General features: G+C 50.8%; 1 protein-coding gene across 1 annotated transcript in view; it reads right to left on the bottom strand.

The window, feature by feature from the left end:
* The window catches only part of LOC141271843 (uncharacterized), a 165,227-nt gene extending 153,691 nt beyond the window's left edge, over positions 1-11,536 (bottom strand). Inside the window, exon 1 of the mRNA XM_073682032.1 lies at positions 11,496-11,536. The gene's annotated coding sequence lies outside the window, so the exon portion shown is untranslated. The remainder of the gene's footprint in view (positions 1-11,495) is intronic.
* Positions 11,537-17,000: the final 5,464 nt, after the last annotated feature.

Raw genomic sequence — 17,000 nt, 5'->3', positions numbered from 1 at the left:
ACGGCATGCTCTTCATATGGATGTTGTTTTATGCCTCCAACTTCTGCTTTGAAATCTGACGATATCCAATGTCCTTTTAACTTCCTGGAACAGTCATCTGTCAAAAACACAATCTTTATTAAAAGGGTTGCCCAGTTAAAACAAGCTATCATCTATCCAAACAATAGACGAAAACTTATTGATCAGTGGGAGTCAAACCGTTGGGAACTACGTCAATCGGCAGAATGAGGAATTTTTATCCCCGATGGGGCACGTTTATCATATTTCCAAAATGTTAATAAGCACTTTACAGAATGATTTGGAAAAGCAAAGTATTTAATAATCTGAGCTGCTCTTCTGGTCACATGATCTCTGGTTGAAACTCTCCTGACTTCCTGTAAATCCATGTCAAAATCTACCTCAGTTCGGGGCTCTGGTAACTGACTGGTAGGCATGGCATCATTCAGCAGAGCTCACACTGCTCTTGTGCATGCTGCTGCAGACTCCATGTCCCTGCAGTTACAGCACTCCCTTATAACTGTATTGTTACGCTCGCGCCCGGACTGACTGTCGTGAGCGTGATTAGTGATCCCACTGTACCATGAACCGGAGGAGTGCCTGGAGGGGCGTAAATAAGTATCAACCCGATCCGACCAAGGTCGCACGGCAGCTTAGTCGACTCCGTGGATCAAGGAGGAACCGAGCAGAGGGACCAGGTGCGACTCCAGGTCAGACCCCGGTCACAGTTGTTGACCCACACCGGGGAATGCAGGAACAGGCAGGTTAGACTGGCATACAGGCAGGTGGGTATTGGCAAGTAAGGCTGGTATGCAGACAGGTGGGCACTGGCAAGCACGGCTGGTATGCAGACAGGGAGATACTGGCAAGCATGGCTGGAGTGCAGACAGGGAGGTACTAGCAGGTTGGAGCGCAGGCTGGATAGGGTCCAGTACAGACTGGGAGACAGGTACAGAGCCGCAGATGCGGTAGACAAGCAGAGTAAAGCGAAACCGCCGGAGCGGAGGACAAGGCAGAGGAGAGAGGAACTGCTGGTGCGGTGAGCAAGCAAAGCAGAGCGAAAACTGCAGGTGCGGCGGGCAAGGCAGAGCAGAGCGGAACGCCGGAGAGGTGGACAAGGCAGAGCAGAGAGAAACTGCCGTAGCGGTGGACAAGGCAGAGCAGAGCAGAACCGCCGGAGCGGTGGGCAAGGCAGAGCAGAGAGAAGCCGCTGGAGCGGTGGGCAAGGCAGAGCAGAGAGAAACCGCAGGTGCGGTGGACAAGGCAGAGCAGAGCGAAACCGCCGGAGTGGTGGGCAAGGCAGAGCAGAGAGAAGCCGCCGGAGCGGTGGACAAGGCAGAGCAGAGAGAAGCCGCCGGAGCGGTGGGTAAGTCAGAGCAGAGAGAAACCGCTGGTGCTGTGAGCAAGGCAAAGCAGAGAGAAGCCGCCGGAGCGGTGGGCAAGCCAGAGCAGAGAGAAACCGCCGGAGCGGTGGGTAAGGCAGAGCAGAGGGAAGCCGCCGGAGCGGTGGGCAAGCCAGAGCAGAGGGAAGCCGCCGGAGCGGTGGGCAAGCAGAGCCGAACAGGGCTGAAAGTGCAGGCAGAGAGGACAGGGTTCTGATCACATGGAACAGACTGGAAAATACAGGAGGATGGCTAGAACACAGGAGGAAGATACGGAGGAAGGGAAAAGGAACAAGCAGAACCAGATACACACAAGGTACTTCCTATGAAGTAGCGAGTGGACACAAAACTCACAAACAGAAGTACAGAGACAACGAGTTGGAGTTAGGTGCAGGTTCAGATACTGCAGGAAAAGGGAAGGTACGGACATAGAGACAAACAGGTAACAGGCTAGGATACAGTTCAGACAGGAACTGCTACTGCAATGAGATACAAGAACGAGCCTGAGTATACATCCCCCAGAGTGGAGGAAACAGACTAGAAGTCACAGGTAAACAGGCCTGGGTATACAGCCCCAAGAGTGGCGGAAACAGACTAGAAACAGGACAGGACCTGGCAATTCAGCAGCAAAGACTAACTGAGTGAAGGTGTTGCTCAGGCCCCTAATTCTGGGTGGAGGGGGTTTAAATATCCAGTGACTCACAGCAATAGGCTGGAGACGCATTAGGGGTGCGCCCACAGCAGCTATAAGAATCAGGAAGTAACCGGGCCGCCGCCCTAAGCAGTCAGTCAAGAGACATGCATACAGCATGAACTGGAGCAAGGTTTGTAGGCTGGACTGACAGGTAAGATTGCGGTCTTGCATAGTGGGAGGTGGTGCACTATGCAAGCGCGCCGCCAGGGATGTTACATGTATGTATATAGCTTGGTGTATACCTATGTGCACACACTACTGTATACTCTCCATCCATCCACCCGTCAATGAGGGGGAGTAGAGGATAATCTTTATTGCAGGGCTGTTGTTCTGGTGCTTTGTGTATTACTTCTATTTCCTGTAACAGTGTCCTGTACAGGGGATCATGCTGATACTGTGTGTACTCACTGCTGGCTTGTAGCCCAGCACATGGGCTAATAGGAAATGTAGCAAGAAGGGAGCAGAGGATTCTGAGGATTAAGGAATGGCTGTGAGAACAGATCTGATGACATGGCACAGGAATCAAAGCAGAAAGACAATATGAAAATGGGCAGAAAAAGGTATGGGGATCTTTGTTGCATTATCCTTAGGCATTTATTGCAAAAAGAGTAACTGAGTCAAGGTAGTTGCTAACCTCTTTCAGGCTCCGATATACATAAGGTTAAAGTTAGCCAAACGCTCTTGTAACGGGTCTGGGAGGTGGAACCTCTGGGCAACGATACAAAGGGGCAGTCCTTGTAAGGAAGCGGGTGGCTCCCAGGGTAGGCGGGCAGGTAGTCACGGCAAGTGACGGGGACAGTCTCTGGGTAGAAGGGCAGGAGGTCACGGCAAGTGACGGGGACAGTCTCTGGGTAGAAGGGCAGGAGGTCACGGCAAGTGACGGGGACAGTCTCTTGACAGGCGGGTGATCACGGCAAGTGACGGCTAAGCCTCCAGATAGGCTAGCAGGCGGGTAGCAGGTGGACGCTCCCAGGTGAGCGGGTAACAGTCTCTGGACAGGCAGGTGGTCACAGCACGTGACGGCAGAGCCTCCAGGTAGGCTAGCAGGCAGGTAGCAGGCGGACGCTCCCAGGTGAGCGGGTAAGAGTCTCTGGACAGGTAGGTGGTCACAGCACGTGACGGCAGAGCCTCCAGGTAGGCTAGCAGGCAGGTAGCAGATGAGCGCTCCCAGGTGAGCGGGCAAACAGATCCATAGACAGACTGGCAGGGCTGGTAGGCAGACTGTCGGACCGCAGGAATGTAAGCAGATAGACAAGTATCAGGCAGGTATCAAGCAGGAAACTGGCAGGTAACTGGCAGGTATCTGGTAACGGGACCTGAGGGCTGAAGCAGAGTGATAGGCTATGCAACAACATTGCTCGGGCACCTCCATTTTGGAGGAGGTGCCTTATATATGGTGAGGTCCTCCGGCCATTGGCCGGGGACCCCTTAGGACGGCGCGCGCGGCCCCTTTAAGAGAGGGGGAGCGCGCGCGCCCTAAGCACAGTGGCCGGGAAGCAGCGCGCGCTGCCAGCAGAGCGGGAGGAAGACGCCGGGCACGGAGCGGAGAGGTGAGGGGAACAGCGTCCCTGACTAGCAGGAGGCAGGGACGCCGACGCTACAGTACCCCCCCCTTTAGGCCCCCCCTTTTTTAGGCCAGACAGAAATTTATCAAGGATGAGAGGGGCATGGATGTTCTCCCGGGGCTCCCACGTTCTCTCCTCAGGACCAAACCCCTTCCAATCTACTAGAAAAAAGGTATTTCCTCTTACCGTTTTGGTGGCCAGAATGTTCTCTACCTCAAACCCGTTTTCAGCGGAAACCGGAGCAGGAGGCGTACCTGTAGACTTGGAAAAAGAGTTAAGTACCACGGGTTTGAGGAGAGATACATGGAAGGAGTTAGGGATCCGCAAGTTGGCCGGGAGTTTCAATTTATAGGCCACCGGATTGATTTGTTTGATAACTTCCAGTGGGCCGATGAACCAAGGCCCTAACTTGTAGGAAGGAATCTTGAGCCGGACATACTTGGACGAGAGCCAGACTTTATCTCCAGGACGGAATTGTGGAGGATCCAGGCGTTTTTTGTCAGCGTGTTTTTTCATCCGCTCGGACGACTGAAGGAGTGCGGATCGGGTACTCTCCCAAATGGAGGAGAATTCGCTAACGAGAGATTCCGCAGCCGGATTGTCCACCGAGGTGGAGACGGGAAATGGGATCCGAGGATGCTGACCGAAGACCACAAAAAACGGGGATTTGGAGGAAGATTCGCTCTCGTGATTATTGTAAGAGAACTCGGCCCATGGTAGGAGATCCACCCAGTCCGAATGGTGGGCATTAACGAAGTGCCGGAGGTAACTGGTCAGGATCTGATTGATCCGCTCCACTTGACCATTGGACTGTGGGTGGTAAGCGGAGGAGAAGTCCAGGGTGACATTAAGCAGCTTACATGTGGCTCTCCAGAAGCGTGAGGTGAACTGAACCCCACGATCCGACACGATGTGGAGGGGCAGACCATGGAGAAGGAAGATGTGGCGGATAAAGTCTTTAGCCAGCTCGGGTGCAGACGGGAGACCCGGCAGGGGAATGAAGTGAGCCATCTTGGAAAAGCGGTCAGCGACCACCCAAATGACCGTACAACCGGCAGAGACAGGGAGATCCGTTATAAAGTCCATAGCTATATGCTGCCACGGGGCAGCAGGTACTGGAAGAGGAAGGAGACGACCGGCTGGCAGGTGTCTCGTAACCTTGTTGCGGGCGCAGGACACACAGGCTGAAACAAAGTCTATTACGTCCTTGTACAGGGTAGGCCACCAGTAATGCCGGGCAATAAGCTGGAGGGTCTTTTTCTGACCGGCGTGGCCAGCTAGCTTAGACGAGTGACCCCAGTGTAGGACCTTCTTCCGATCAGGTACTGTTACGAATGTCTTACCGGGAGGGAGACGATTTAGATTCACGGGGGCCACTTGCATTACTCTGGCGGGATCAATGATGTGCTTAGGCTCCTCCTCTAGATCAGACACCAGGAAGGATCGGGACAAGGCGTCAGCTTTGATGTTTTTGTCTGCCGGGCGAAAATGAAGAACGAAATCAAAGCGGGCAAAAAACAAGGACCACCGGGCTTGGCGCGGGTTAAGTCTCTGGGCGCTCTGGAGGTAAGCCAAGTTCTTGTGGTCCGTGTAAATAATTACCGGGTGAAGAGCCCCCTCGAGCAGGTAACGCCACTCCTCCAGTGCCAGCTTAATGGCCAATAACTCTCGGTCTCCTAAAGAATAATTGCGCTCAGAAGGGGAGAAGTGTTTGGAGAAGAAGCCGCAAGTTACCATTCTTCCGGAAGACGACTTTTGGGTAAGTACCGCTCCAGCTCCAGAGGAGGAGGCGTCCATTTCCAGGAAGAATTGTTTGTTGCCGTCCGGACGATGCAGCACCGGGGCGGAAGAGAAAGCCTGTTTTAAGGAAAGAAAGGCTTCCTCTGCTTCGGGCGGCAATTCTCTGGGATTAGTGCCCTTACGGGTGAGCGCAGAGATTGGGGCAGTCCGGGAAGAGAAGTGCGGTATGAAGAGGCGGTAGTAGTTGGCGAAGCCCAGGAACCGCTGAATAGCCTTCAACCCCTCTGGTCGGGGCCACTTCTGGATGGCAGACAGTTTCTCAGGATCCATTCGTAGGCCGGTCTGAGAGATTATGTAGCCCAAAAACGGAAGCGAGGTCTGCTCAAAGAGGCACTTCTCATATTTAGCGTAGAGGTGGTTCTGCCTGAGCCTGAGCAGGACCTGACGAACATCCCTCCGGTGAGTGAGAAGATCCGGAGAGAAGACCAAGATGTCGTCCAGGTACACCACTACGCAGGAGTAGAGAAGGTCCCGGAAGATGTCATTGACCAACTCTTGAAAGACGGCGGGAGCGTTACAGAGACCGAAGGGCATTACCAGGTATTCATAGTGGCCGTCCCGGGTGTTGAATGCCGTCTTCCATTCATCCCCCTGACGGATACAGACCAGGTTATACGCCCCACGGAGGTCCAGCTTGGTGAAGATTTTAGCCCCCCTCAGATGGTCAAATAATTCCGGAATGAGCGGAAGGGGGTATTTATTCTTCACCGTGATCTGGTTAAGGCCTCTATAGTCTATACAGGGACGGAGTGAGCCGTCCTTCTTTTTGACGAAGAAGAAGCCTGCTCCCGCCGGGGAGGTCGATTTCCGGATAAATCCCCGGGCCAGATTCTCCTCAATATATTCAGACATGGACCGGGTCTCAGCAGCGGACAAAGGGTAAATACGCCCACGGGGAGGAGTAGCGCCGGGCATCAGGTCGATTGGGCAGTCGTATGGTCTATGAGGGGGTAATGTCTCTGCCTCCTTTTTATTAAAGACGTCCGCATAAGACCAATAGGGAACCGGAAGACCAAGTAGATTGGCTGGGGTAGGAGAAGGACGGACAGGATGGACGGGAACTAAACAAGTCTTATGGCAGTCCTGTCCCCAGCGAAGGACTTCTCCGGTCTGCCAATCAAGCATGGGTGCATGTTTCTGAAGCCAAGGTAGGCCTAGCAAGAGGGCGTGAGAGAGTCCAGGCAGAACATGAAAGAAGATGCTCTCAGAGTGCAGCATTCCCACCTGCAGGGTTATGGATTCGGTGAGGAGTTGGATGGGATGTGGTAAGAGGCCTCCATATACGGCAGCGACAGATAAGGGTACAGCTAGGGGTTTGGTGGGAATGCGGTATTTCTCTTCCAGGGACTGAGAAATGAGATTTCCGGCAGCTCCAGAGTCAAGTTGGGCTAGTTCAAACTAACGGTTCTCCCCGCAGATGATAGAGACCGACAGCAACAGAGATGGAGAGGGTTTACTCTTATCTAGGACGACCTCTCTGAGCGATCCTAGACACAGGCGTTTCCCGACCTCTCCAGGCAGGAACGGATCCGGTGCTCCTTACTGCCACAGTAGAAGCAGCTCCCCTCGGCTCGGCGTAACTCTTGACGGGTCTTGACCATCTTGGTCTGGTCGACCTGCATAGGCTCGGGTGAGTGCGCCTGGGGAGTAACGGGACAAGTGACGAGTTTCTGGAAGGTAGGGGCTAGACGTGGAAACCTCCTCTCACGGGTGACCTCTTTGGCGCGCTCCTGGAACCGGATGTCAATCCGGGTGGCAAGAGTTATTAAGTCGTCGAGAGTGGTAGGAATGTCCCGACCGGCGAGTTCATCTTTAATACGGCCGGACAGACCCTCCCAAAAGACAGACACCAGGGCGTCGTTATCCCAGGCCAGCTCCGAAGCAAGGGTACGGAACCGTATGGCATATTGGCCCACGGTGAGATTTCCTTGACGGAGGCGTAGCAGAGATGATGCGGATGAGGTCTTCCGTCCTGGTTTGTCGAAGACTTTCCGGAAAGCTGTGAGAAAGGCTGGCAGGTTGGACACCAGGGGGTCTCCTCTCTCCCATAGAGGATTTAGCCAAGCCAGTGCCTCTCCCGTGAGATGGGACATGATGAAGGCTACTTTGGCTCGGTCGGTGGAAAACTGGTGTGCCAACAGTTCGAAGTGCAGAGTGCACTGGTTAATGAAGCCCCGTGCCTGGCTGGGATCTCCGCCAAAACGAGGAGGAGCGGAGAGGCGGGGACCGGGAAGAGATGCCATGGTGTTGATGGGCTGCGGCAGTGCCGGGGTAGTAAGTGTGCGTATGGAGGCAGCTCCCGAAGAGGTAGACAATGTGTCCAGGCGGGAGTTAACACGACGCAGGTGACTCAGGATGGACTCCTGTTGGGACCTCTGACGGGAAAGTTCATGACATAAGTCCGAGAGCGAGGGAGCTTGGGTGCCACCGGGTTCCATGGCCTGAGCAAACTGTAACGGGTCTGGGAGGTGGAACCTCTGGGCAACGATACAAAGGGGCAGTCCTTGTAAGGAAGCGGGTGGCTCCCAGGGTAGGCGGGCAGGTAGTCACGGCAAGTGACGGGGACAGTCTCTGGGTAGAAAGGCAGGAGGTCACGGCAAGTGACGGGGACAGTCTCTTGACAGGCGGGTGGTCACGGCAAGTGACGGCTAAGCCTCCAGATAGGCTAGCAGGCGGGTAGCAGGTGGACGCTCCCAGGTGAGCGGGTAAGAGTCTCCGGACAGGCAGGTGGTCACAGCACGTGACGGCAGAGCCTCCAGGTAGGCTAGCAGGCAGGTAGCAGGCGGACGCTCCCAGGTGAGCGGGTAAGAGTCTCTGGACAGGCAGGTGGTCACAGCACGTGACGGCAGAGCCTCCAGGTAGGCTAGCAGGCAGGTAGCAGATGAGCGCTCCCAGGTGAGCGGGCAAACAGATCCATAGACAGACTGGCAGGGCTGGTAGGCAGACTGTCGGACCGCAGGAATGTAAGCAGATAGACAAGTATCAGGCAGGTATCAAGCAGGAAACTGGCAGGTAACTGGCAGGTATCTGGTAACGGGACCTGAGGGCTGAAGCAGAGTGATAGGCTATGCAACAACATTGCTCGGGCACCTCCATTTTGGAGGAGGTGCCTTATATATGGCGAGGTAATCCGGCCATTGGCCGGGGACCCCTTAGGACGGCGCGCGCGGCCCCTTTAAGAGAGGGGGAGCGCGTGCGCGCCCTAAGCACAGTGGCCGGGAAGCAGCGCGCTGCCAGCAGAGCGGGAGGAAGACGCCGGGCACGGAGCGGAGAGGTGAGGGGAACAGCGTCCCTGCCTAGCAGGAGGCAGGGACGCTGACGCTACAGCTCTAATATCAATGGGATCTGCTGACAGTGTATAGGTGTTTCCCAATTCATCCTTCCCCCTCCCCTGTTGGATTTCCAATGGCTGATCCTTTTGTTGTCATGGAAATACGCCACTACCAGGTTAGTCTGGCAACAGCTCTTTCATAGAGAACAAAGGAATGCTGGACCGAACTGAGTGTTGTTGTGTAAGGATGAGTCGTGAGAGACAGCTGTCGGCCGAATGTTCTTTTCGCCAACAGCTATCTAATGTGTATGGGAGCTTTAAGATCTGTGAATTTGCTGCCAAGACAAGTGGGATTGTCACTGTATTGGGAAAAATATTTCATACTGTATGCAATACTAATTATATTATATAAAAAAAAAAATTCAAATTAACAATCCATAAACTCTGTTAAGACCTAAAATTAAGTCAATTGTGAGAAAATCCAGAATTACAATGATTTGACTAGAACCCTTACAGCTTTATATATTTGAAACTGCACGGTTAATTTACCAAACTTATAGGAAAATTATCTTGGCAGGATGGGTCCTTTTTTCCACTGGTAAACTTGGGCCCCTGACTACAGTACAAAGTGCAATAATGTTACAATCATGGCTTTCTGAGGATGTGCCGCTCAGTAACAGAAAGATGTAGCCAAGAGGATATTTCCCAACTATTACTTCATTGGAATCAATTTTACTAACAGATCTGAATCTTTTCCTAAAGTTTATACATTTTTTGTACCAGTAGAAAGATAGAAAGCTGAAACTTACTTCTGTTGAAATGGCTTTAGCAGATCTCTCCTAGATAAAATACCTATCCAATTTCAGGATTAGGTAGCAGAGATCCTGACATCAGGACAAATGGCTTCTATTTGGAAGTTGAATTTGTGACTTCTCTGCATTTAGTGATTATTACTCACCTGGGTAGTCATTTGTAGGAATCTCCTCTTTACACCGCTCATCACCCCTCACATATGTCTCTGTAGTATTAATATGGGGCAGATCTTTACCCTGAAACAAATATTGTAAAAGTCACAGAGAGATGGAGAAGTCGCATCTATGATCAGCTCTAATCCTGTCATCTCCACCGTTCTCATTACACAAGTATAAAATATATAATACTAGTGGATAAAACAAGACTGAACACAAGACCTTCACAGCCGTCTACACATCATAGGGGAGATCTCATGACACCTTCTCTCCATCTACCTGATAATCCTGAGGAACATTGGGATCTTCTTGTTTACAGTCCTGTGGAAGAAGAGGACGGGGACATCTCTCTGGTGTTGTCCTCTTACCAGATAGAACTGGATGAAACAAATACAGGGACTGAATTAAATCTTTACATACAGCTAATCATAGTCCGTGTGTATTTAGTCCCGTCTATTACCTGGTGATGTGAGGGGCTGGGGAACCTCCATCATGACGTCCTTGTACAGATTTTTGTGTCCTTCTAAATACTTCCACTCCTCCATGGAAAAATAGACAGTGACATCCTGACACCTTATAGGAACCTGACACATACAATGATATGGTCATTCCCCCCGATCCCTTCATAGCATTACTGTATAATGTCCCAGCATTCCCAGCAGTATCACCTCTCCAGTCAGCAGCTCAATTATCTTGTAGGCAAGTTCTAGGATTTTCTGGTCGTTGATGTCCTCATGTATCAGGGGGTGAAGTGGAGGCACCATGATTGGGCTTAGGGGTCTTCCAGACACAGAGGCCTGACAGTGCTCACTAGAGGTCTTCTTCAATATTGTGTAATCCTGATTATGGAGAGACACATTAATAAATCTCACTACAGACATTTCTAGAGTCCTCACCTCTCCAGTTCTGTCCTTCTGATAAGAAAGATGCAATGTGACGTCATCAGAATCTCTCACCTCTCCAGTAAGCCGGAAGAGGATCTCTAGGGTGAGGTGTAATATCCTCTCCACCATTTTGTCCCTCTCCCTATCCATCCTTGATGGGTCAATCAGAAAAATTCTCTTATATAGAAGATCTCCACTGAGAGGATCCGATATTGTAGGGACCTGAATGGGAAGAAGATGAGGCCGATGTAAAGTAATAAAAAACCCTGAGTAATAATACAACTATTGGAGATAATAAGGGGAAACATATCAGGAGATTTTGTATTTATTATTTCTCGATTCATGGAAAATCCCTTTCATCTCTCCTGCTCTTTGCCGTTACTGTACATCAGATGCAGTTTTCTCGCTGTCACATACTATTACATGATGACAATCGCACGGGTTGTTTAACTCCTCGGATGCTGTGGTCAATAGCGACTGTCTCATCCAGGTGGTTAAACGTTACATCAGCATCTCGCTATGTGATCGCAGGACGTCGATTGTTACCATGGTAGCCAGGAAAAATAACAAACGTTCTGATACTCGGAGATTGATGACATAAATGTGATATTTCTTCCCAAGTAATGAGAAATTATTGTGGAAAAGTCATACAACAAATATTCCCCATATGTAATTGTTATCACAGTAGTTGTACATTTATTACTGGAGATAACAGAGGAGCGGCCATCTGTCATCTGTTACCAAATATATGTTACATCAGTTACATTATATGGAGCCGAAAATGGCGACAAAATACAACTCATCCCGTAATAACCTGATACAGAGGAAAGAGAAAGGTCACAGCACTAGGAATAAGGGAGGCAGAGGTCACAATAGCCTCAGCACTGAGGGGGTTAATGCCCCCTGCGCCCAGTAATGGGGGATCTCCACATACCTCCACCTGCAGAGCCGCCACCACATATATGGCTGCTCTGTGCGCACAGGACCTGTGATGAGGTCACAGGAGGGGAGGAGTCAGGGGTCACATGATCAGGGGCCTCAGTGGATGCAGGACTCTGCTGTGCTGGTTGTTATGGTGCTGGATGAGGGGAAGTTTATGTGTGGGGTCAGGAGGGGTTTACAGTGTGGATGTAGCCGAGCCGGGTGTGTACGAGGTGTACGGAGCGGAGCCGGGTGTGTACGAGGAGTACGGAGCAGAGCCGCGTGTGTACGAGGTGTACGGAGCGGAGCCGGGTGTGTACGAGGTGTACGGAGCGGAGCCGGGTGTGTACGAGGTGTACGGAGCGGAGCCGTGCGTGTACGAGGTGTACGGAGCGGAGCCGCGCGTGTACGAGGTGTACGGAGCGGAGCCGCGTGTGTACGAGGCGTACGGAGCGGAGCCGCGTGTGTACGAGGTGTACGGAGCGGAGCCGCGTGTGTACGAGGCGTACGGAGCGGAGCCGCGTGTGTACGAGGCGTACGGAGCGGAGCCGCGAGTGTACGAGGCGTACGGAGCGGAGCCGCGCGTGTACGAGGCGTACGGAGCGGAGCCGCGCGTGTACGAGGCGTACGGAGCGGAGCCGCGCGTGTACGAGGCGTACGGAGCGGAGCCGCGCGTGTACGAGGCGTACGGAGCGGAGCCGCGCGTGTACGAGGCGTACGGAGCGGAGCCGCGCGTGTACGAGGCGTACGGAGCGGAGCCGCGCGTGTACGAGGTGTACGGAGCGGAGCCGCGCGTGTACGAGGTGTACGGAGCGGAGCCGCGCGTGTACGAGGTGTACGGAGCGGAGCCGCGCGTGTACGAGGTGTACGGAGCGGAGCCGCGCGTGTACGAGGTGTACGGAGCGGAGCCGCGCGTGTACGAGGTGTACGGAGCGGAGCCGTGTGTGTACGAGGTGTATGGAGCGGAGCCGCGTGTGTACGAGCTGGCTGTTCACAGAGTGCTGTATTCAAGCATATTAATGGAAAGTTGAGTGGAAGGAAAAAGTGTGGTAGAAAAAGGTGCACAAGCAACCGGGATAACCGCAGCCTTGAAAGGATTGTTAAGAAAAGGCCATTCAAAATTTGGGAGAGATTCACAAGGAGTGGACTGCTGCTGGAGTCATTGCTTCAAGATCCACCACACACAGATGTATCCAGGACATGGGCTACAAGTGTCGCATTCCTTGTGTCAAGCCACTCATGACCAATAGACAACGCGTCTTACCTGGGACAAGGAGAAAAAGACCTGGACTGTTGCTCAGTGGTCCAAGGTGTTGTTTTCAGATGAAAGTAAATTTTGCATTTCTTTTGGAAATCGAGGTCCCAGAGTCTGGAGGAAGAGTGGAGAGGCCACAATCCAAGCTGCTTGAGATCTAGTGTGAAGTTTCCACAATCAGTGATGGTTTGGGGAGCCATGTCATCAGCTGGTGTAGGTCCACTGTGTTTTATCAAGAGCAAAGTCAGCGCAGCCGTCTACCAGGAAATTTTAGAGTACTTCATGCTTCCCTCTGCCGACAAGCTTTTTGGGGATGGAAATTATATTCTCCAGCAGGACTTGGCACCTGTCCACACTGCCAAAAGTACCAATACCTGGTTTACACACAACAGTATCACTGTGCTTGATTGGCCAGCAAACTCACATGACCTTAACCCCATAGAGAATCAATGGGGTATTGTCAAGAGGAAGATGAGAGACACCAGACCCAACAATGCAGACGAGCTGAAGGCTGCTATCAAAGCAACCTGGGCTTCCATAACACCTCAGCAGTGCCACAGGTTGATCGCCTCCATGCCACGCCGCATTGATGCAGTAATTGATGCAAAAGGAGCCCCGACCAAGTACTGAGTGCATTTACTGAACATACATTTCAGTAGGCCAGTATTTCGGATTTTAAATTCATTTTTCAAGCTGGTGTTAAAAAGTATTCTAATTTACTGAGATAATGACTTTTGTGCTTTCATTGGCTATAAGCCATAGTCATCAACATTAACAGAAATAAACACTTGAAATAGATCACTCTGTTTGTAATGACTCTGTATAACATATGAGCACCAAAACAGCAGAGTTCAGCAGCGTCTTTAGACAACAGAAAGTTGGAGATTTCATGGACTCACATACACTTTGCGTGGAAATTTAGACACAAGTAGCGTAAATGCTGCATATTTTCTGCTGCTTTTTTGTGGATGTGATTCCATAAAGCACCTGCTAAGAATATAACAGGAAAACACTCTAGAGTCACCATTTCTCACCCTCTAAAAGTCCAGCCAAGTATTGGGTCAGACAGTGAAAGCATAGATGTGGGGAGGGAGGGACACTTGTGGTTTACCTAAATACTATGATTTGATTGCTACAATGAGATGACTGTTCCGCTCAGCAATTACAGGCAATGGGAAATTGTAGTCCAGCGCATAGTGTTCTGTGACCAGTTCATCTATTATTAGATGCCAACCGCAGTCTCCTATGACATGTGGCTGCCATATTTTCAGTATTTAAGCATTATGATCACACACCAGCAAATAAAAATGGCAGCAACCCCCAGTGACTCAGTTAAAAAGTTATAAAAAAAAAAAATTATTACACCTCTTAATCTTATACTCTTTTTAACAAATTCCAAAATGTAAAAACATTTTTTAACACATTTACTTTAATTTCTTAATGCAATATCATATATATAATTAGTGATGAGCGAGCACTAAAATGCTCGGGTACTCGTTGCTCGGGTCGAGCAAATTGGAATACTCGAGTGCTGATAAGAAACATGTAACATTCAAAGAAAGTGCTTCCCATAAAGGGAAGAAAACATTGTGTATTATTCTTCTATGTGAATGCATTCTAAAAAAATTTTGTATGTCTAAAATACCTTGTTTTTTGCTCTGTTCCAGCCGGCGGACATGCTGTGTTTTACCAGGGGGGTATGTGGCGCCCCTGCGGGTTCAGTCGCCACAGAGGTACTGCATCTCACCCAGAGGTGTGGTACCTCACTCTCAGGTAAGGAAGGAGTACTGCCCGGGACCCACCCACCTGCATCCAACACTACAATATTCCAGACCAGCAGGCAGGGGCAAGATGCACGTGTACAATGCTGAGCCCTGCCCCCTGGTTGGAAGGTGGCGAACCAAGAGAGGGGGAACCATGTAGTGGGTGTGGGTGGAGGAAGTAGGTCAGGGGAGCACCGTCAGGAAGAGTATAAAAAGAAGGTAGAAGGTTCTAGAACAGGCCAGTCTCCTGCTCCAGTGCTGGGAGCAGGAGTTCAGTGAGGTCAGTACAGAGGAGAAACAGTGGGGAGTGGGAGTTCAGAAGGAGCTCCGCTCAGGACAGAGGGGAGCGGACCTAGTCTGAGGGGCCCAGGAGAGAGAGTAAGACAGGATGGGAGCAGAGGGAAGGCTCAAGAGACAGAGGGGATCCCAGGGGCACGGAAAGTGCAGGAAGCCACCCGTGCACCCGAATTTACACGGACTTGGAGGGATCAGGCCGCAGAGGGGACCGGCCCCTAAACTAGTGGAGAACAACCAGGCTCAGCTAGATAACCGGAGGCTGCCATATTTGCAAGGTTCAGCTGCCAACCACCACAATTACATCGCCGAAAAGGTGGCCGCGTAGGGTCCAGGGAACTGCATGTCGCCCGACAAGATCCGAGGCTACCGGCTTGAGACACTGATTGTGAGGCACAGGGCAGGAGGGCGAGAGCCAGCGCAGTGAAACGACTGGGAAAGGTACATAGAACGGGGTCCCGTTAAGTGCTCCTAAGGTACCTGAGAGATTGCTGGACCCATACCCCAGAGGAGACAGGACGAAGTGGGCGATTACACACCGGTAACTGTAACCTGAAGTCTTGAACAACTGTGAGTAAAACCTGAAGACTGCACCCCACTGTGTCCTAGAATTATTGCTGCGCCATCACCAGCCCTGCACTACACAGCCCCAGCAATAGCTACCTCATAGCATCACTATGCCCTGCCCTGGAGCTAAGTTCTGCCTGTGGAGAGCTGAACCAACTCTGCTGCGTCACGATCATCTCTAGAGGATCTGCGCCGCAGCGGCGGCCCCATATAGCCGCATACCACAGGTGGCGTCACGAACATTATCTCTAAAAAAACTTTATACCCCTTTTACTTTTCCCCTTTTATTGACCGCCCTGGGTCACGGACCGGGTCACTGCCACTGTGACATCCCCCTGCATCGACCGGCCCGGCTACCGAGTACCCCACGACCCAGGGGGCGCATCAGATGAAACTGGAAAAAACACATACAGGAACTGAATTCATTCTTTACATACAGATAATTATAGGCCCTGTGTATTTAATCCTATTACCTTGTAATGTGAAGGGCTGGGGAAGCTCCATCATGACGTCCTTGTACTGATTCTTGTGTCCTTCTAAATACTCTCACTCCTCCATGGAGAAATAGATGGTGACATCCTATAGGAACCTGACACGTATAATGATACTGTCATCCCCTCTGATTCCTTCATAGCATCACTGTATAATTTCCCAGCAGTGTCACCTCTCCAGTCAGCCGCTCAATCATCTTGTAGAGGAGTTCTAGGATCTTCTGGTGATTGATATCCTTATGGGTTCTTCCCATCCCTCAGACACAGGGGGCTGACAGAATTCACTAGGGGTCTTCACTACTGCGTAATCCTGGTTATGGAGAGACACATTAATAAATCTCACTACAGACATTTCCAGAGTCCTCACCTCTCCAGTTCTGTCCATGTGTTATTCCCATAGATAAGAATGATGTAATGTGACATCATCAGAATCTCTCACCTCTCCAGTAAGCCGGAAGAGGATCCCTAGGGTGAGGTGTAATATCCTATCCACCATCTTCTCTCTGTCCATATCCATCCTTGAAAGGACAATCAGGAAAATACTGTAAATATAGAAGATCTCCACCTAAAGGATCCAATATTGTAGGGACCGGAATGGGAAGAGGATGAAACGATGGAACATCATAAAGAATCCCAAGTAATAATACAATTACTTGACACAATAAGGTGAAACTTATGAGGAGATGTAAAGTGTAGATGTTGTATTCTCTCTTGTCTTGCATGGGCTGGAACACAAATTGAATTGCTGATTAAGAAAGCTCCTCTATGCTCCCAATCTCTACGTCAGTCACTGCTTCAGTCACTGATTGGCTGTAGGAATCACATGTTCTTCGGGACTCAATAGGAAATACAGAGACTGGCGGAAGACCCAAGCAGTGGGGGATAATTAATGTGAGTATTACTATTTTTATCATTTTGCTGCTTTCTGGGATTTTCCTTACATCTACTGATAAAACCCATATACACTGCTCAAAAAAATAAAGGGAACACTTAAACAACAGAATATCAAACAGTAAATCAAACTTCTGTGAAATCAAACTGTCCACTTAGGAAGCAACACTGATTAGCAATCAATTTCACATGCTGTTGTGCAAATGGAATAGACAATAGATGGAAATTATTGGCAATTATCAAGACACACTCAATAA

The sequence above is a fragment of the Phyllobates terribilis genome, unplaced genomic scaffold (assembly GCF_046119375.1).
Source record: "Phyllobates terribilis strain yellow unplaced genomic scaffold, ASM4611937v1 Scaffold_5__5_contigs__length_657084704, whole genome shotgun sequence".
Classification (NCBI taxonomy): domain Eukaryota; kingdom Metazoa; phylum Chordata; class Amphibia; order Anura; family Dendrobatidae; genus Phyllobates; species Phyllobates terribilis.
This window is presented reverse-complemented; position numbering and strand designations above follow the sequence as displayed.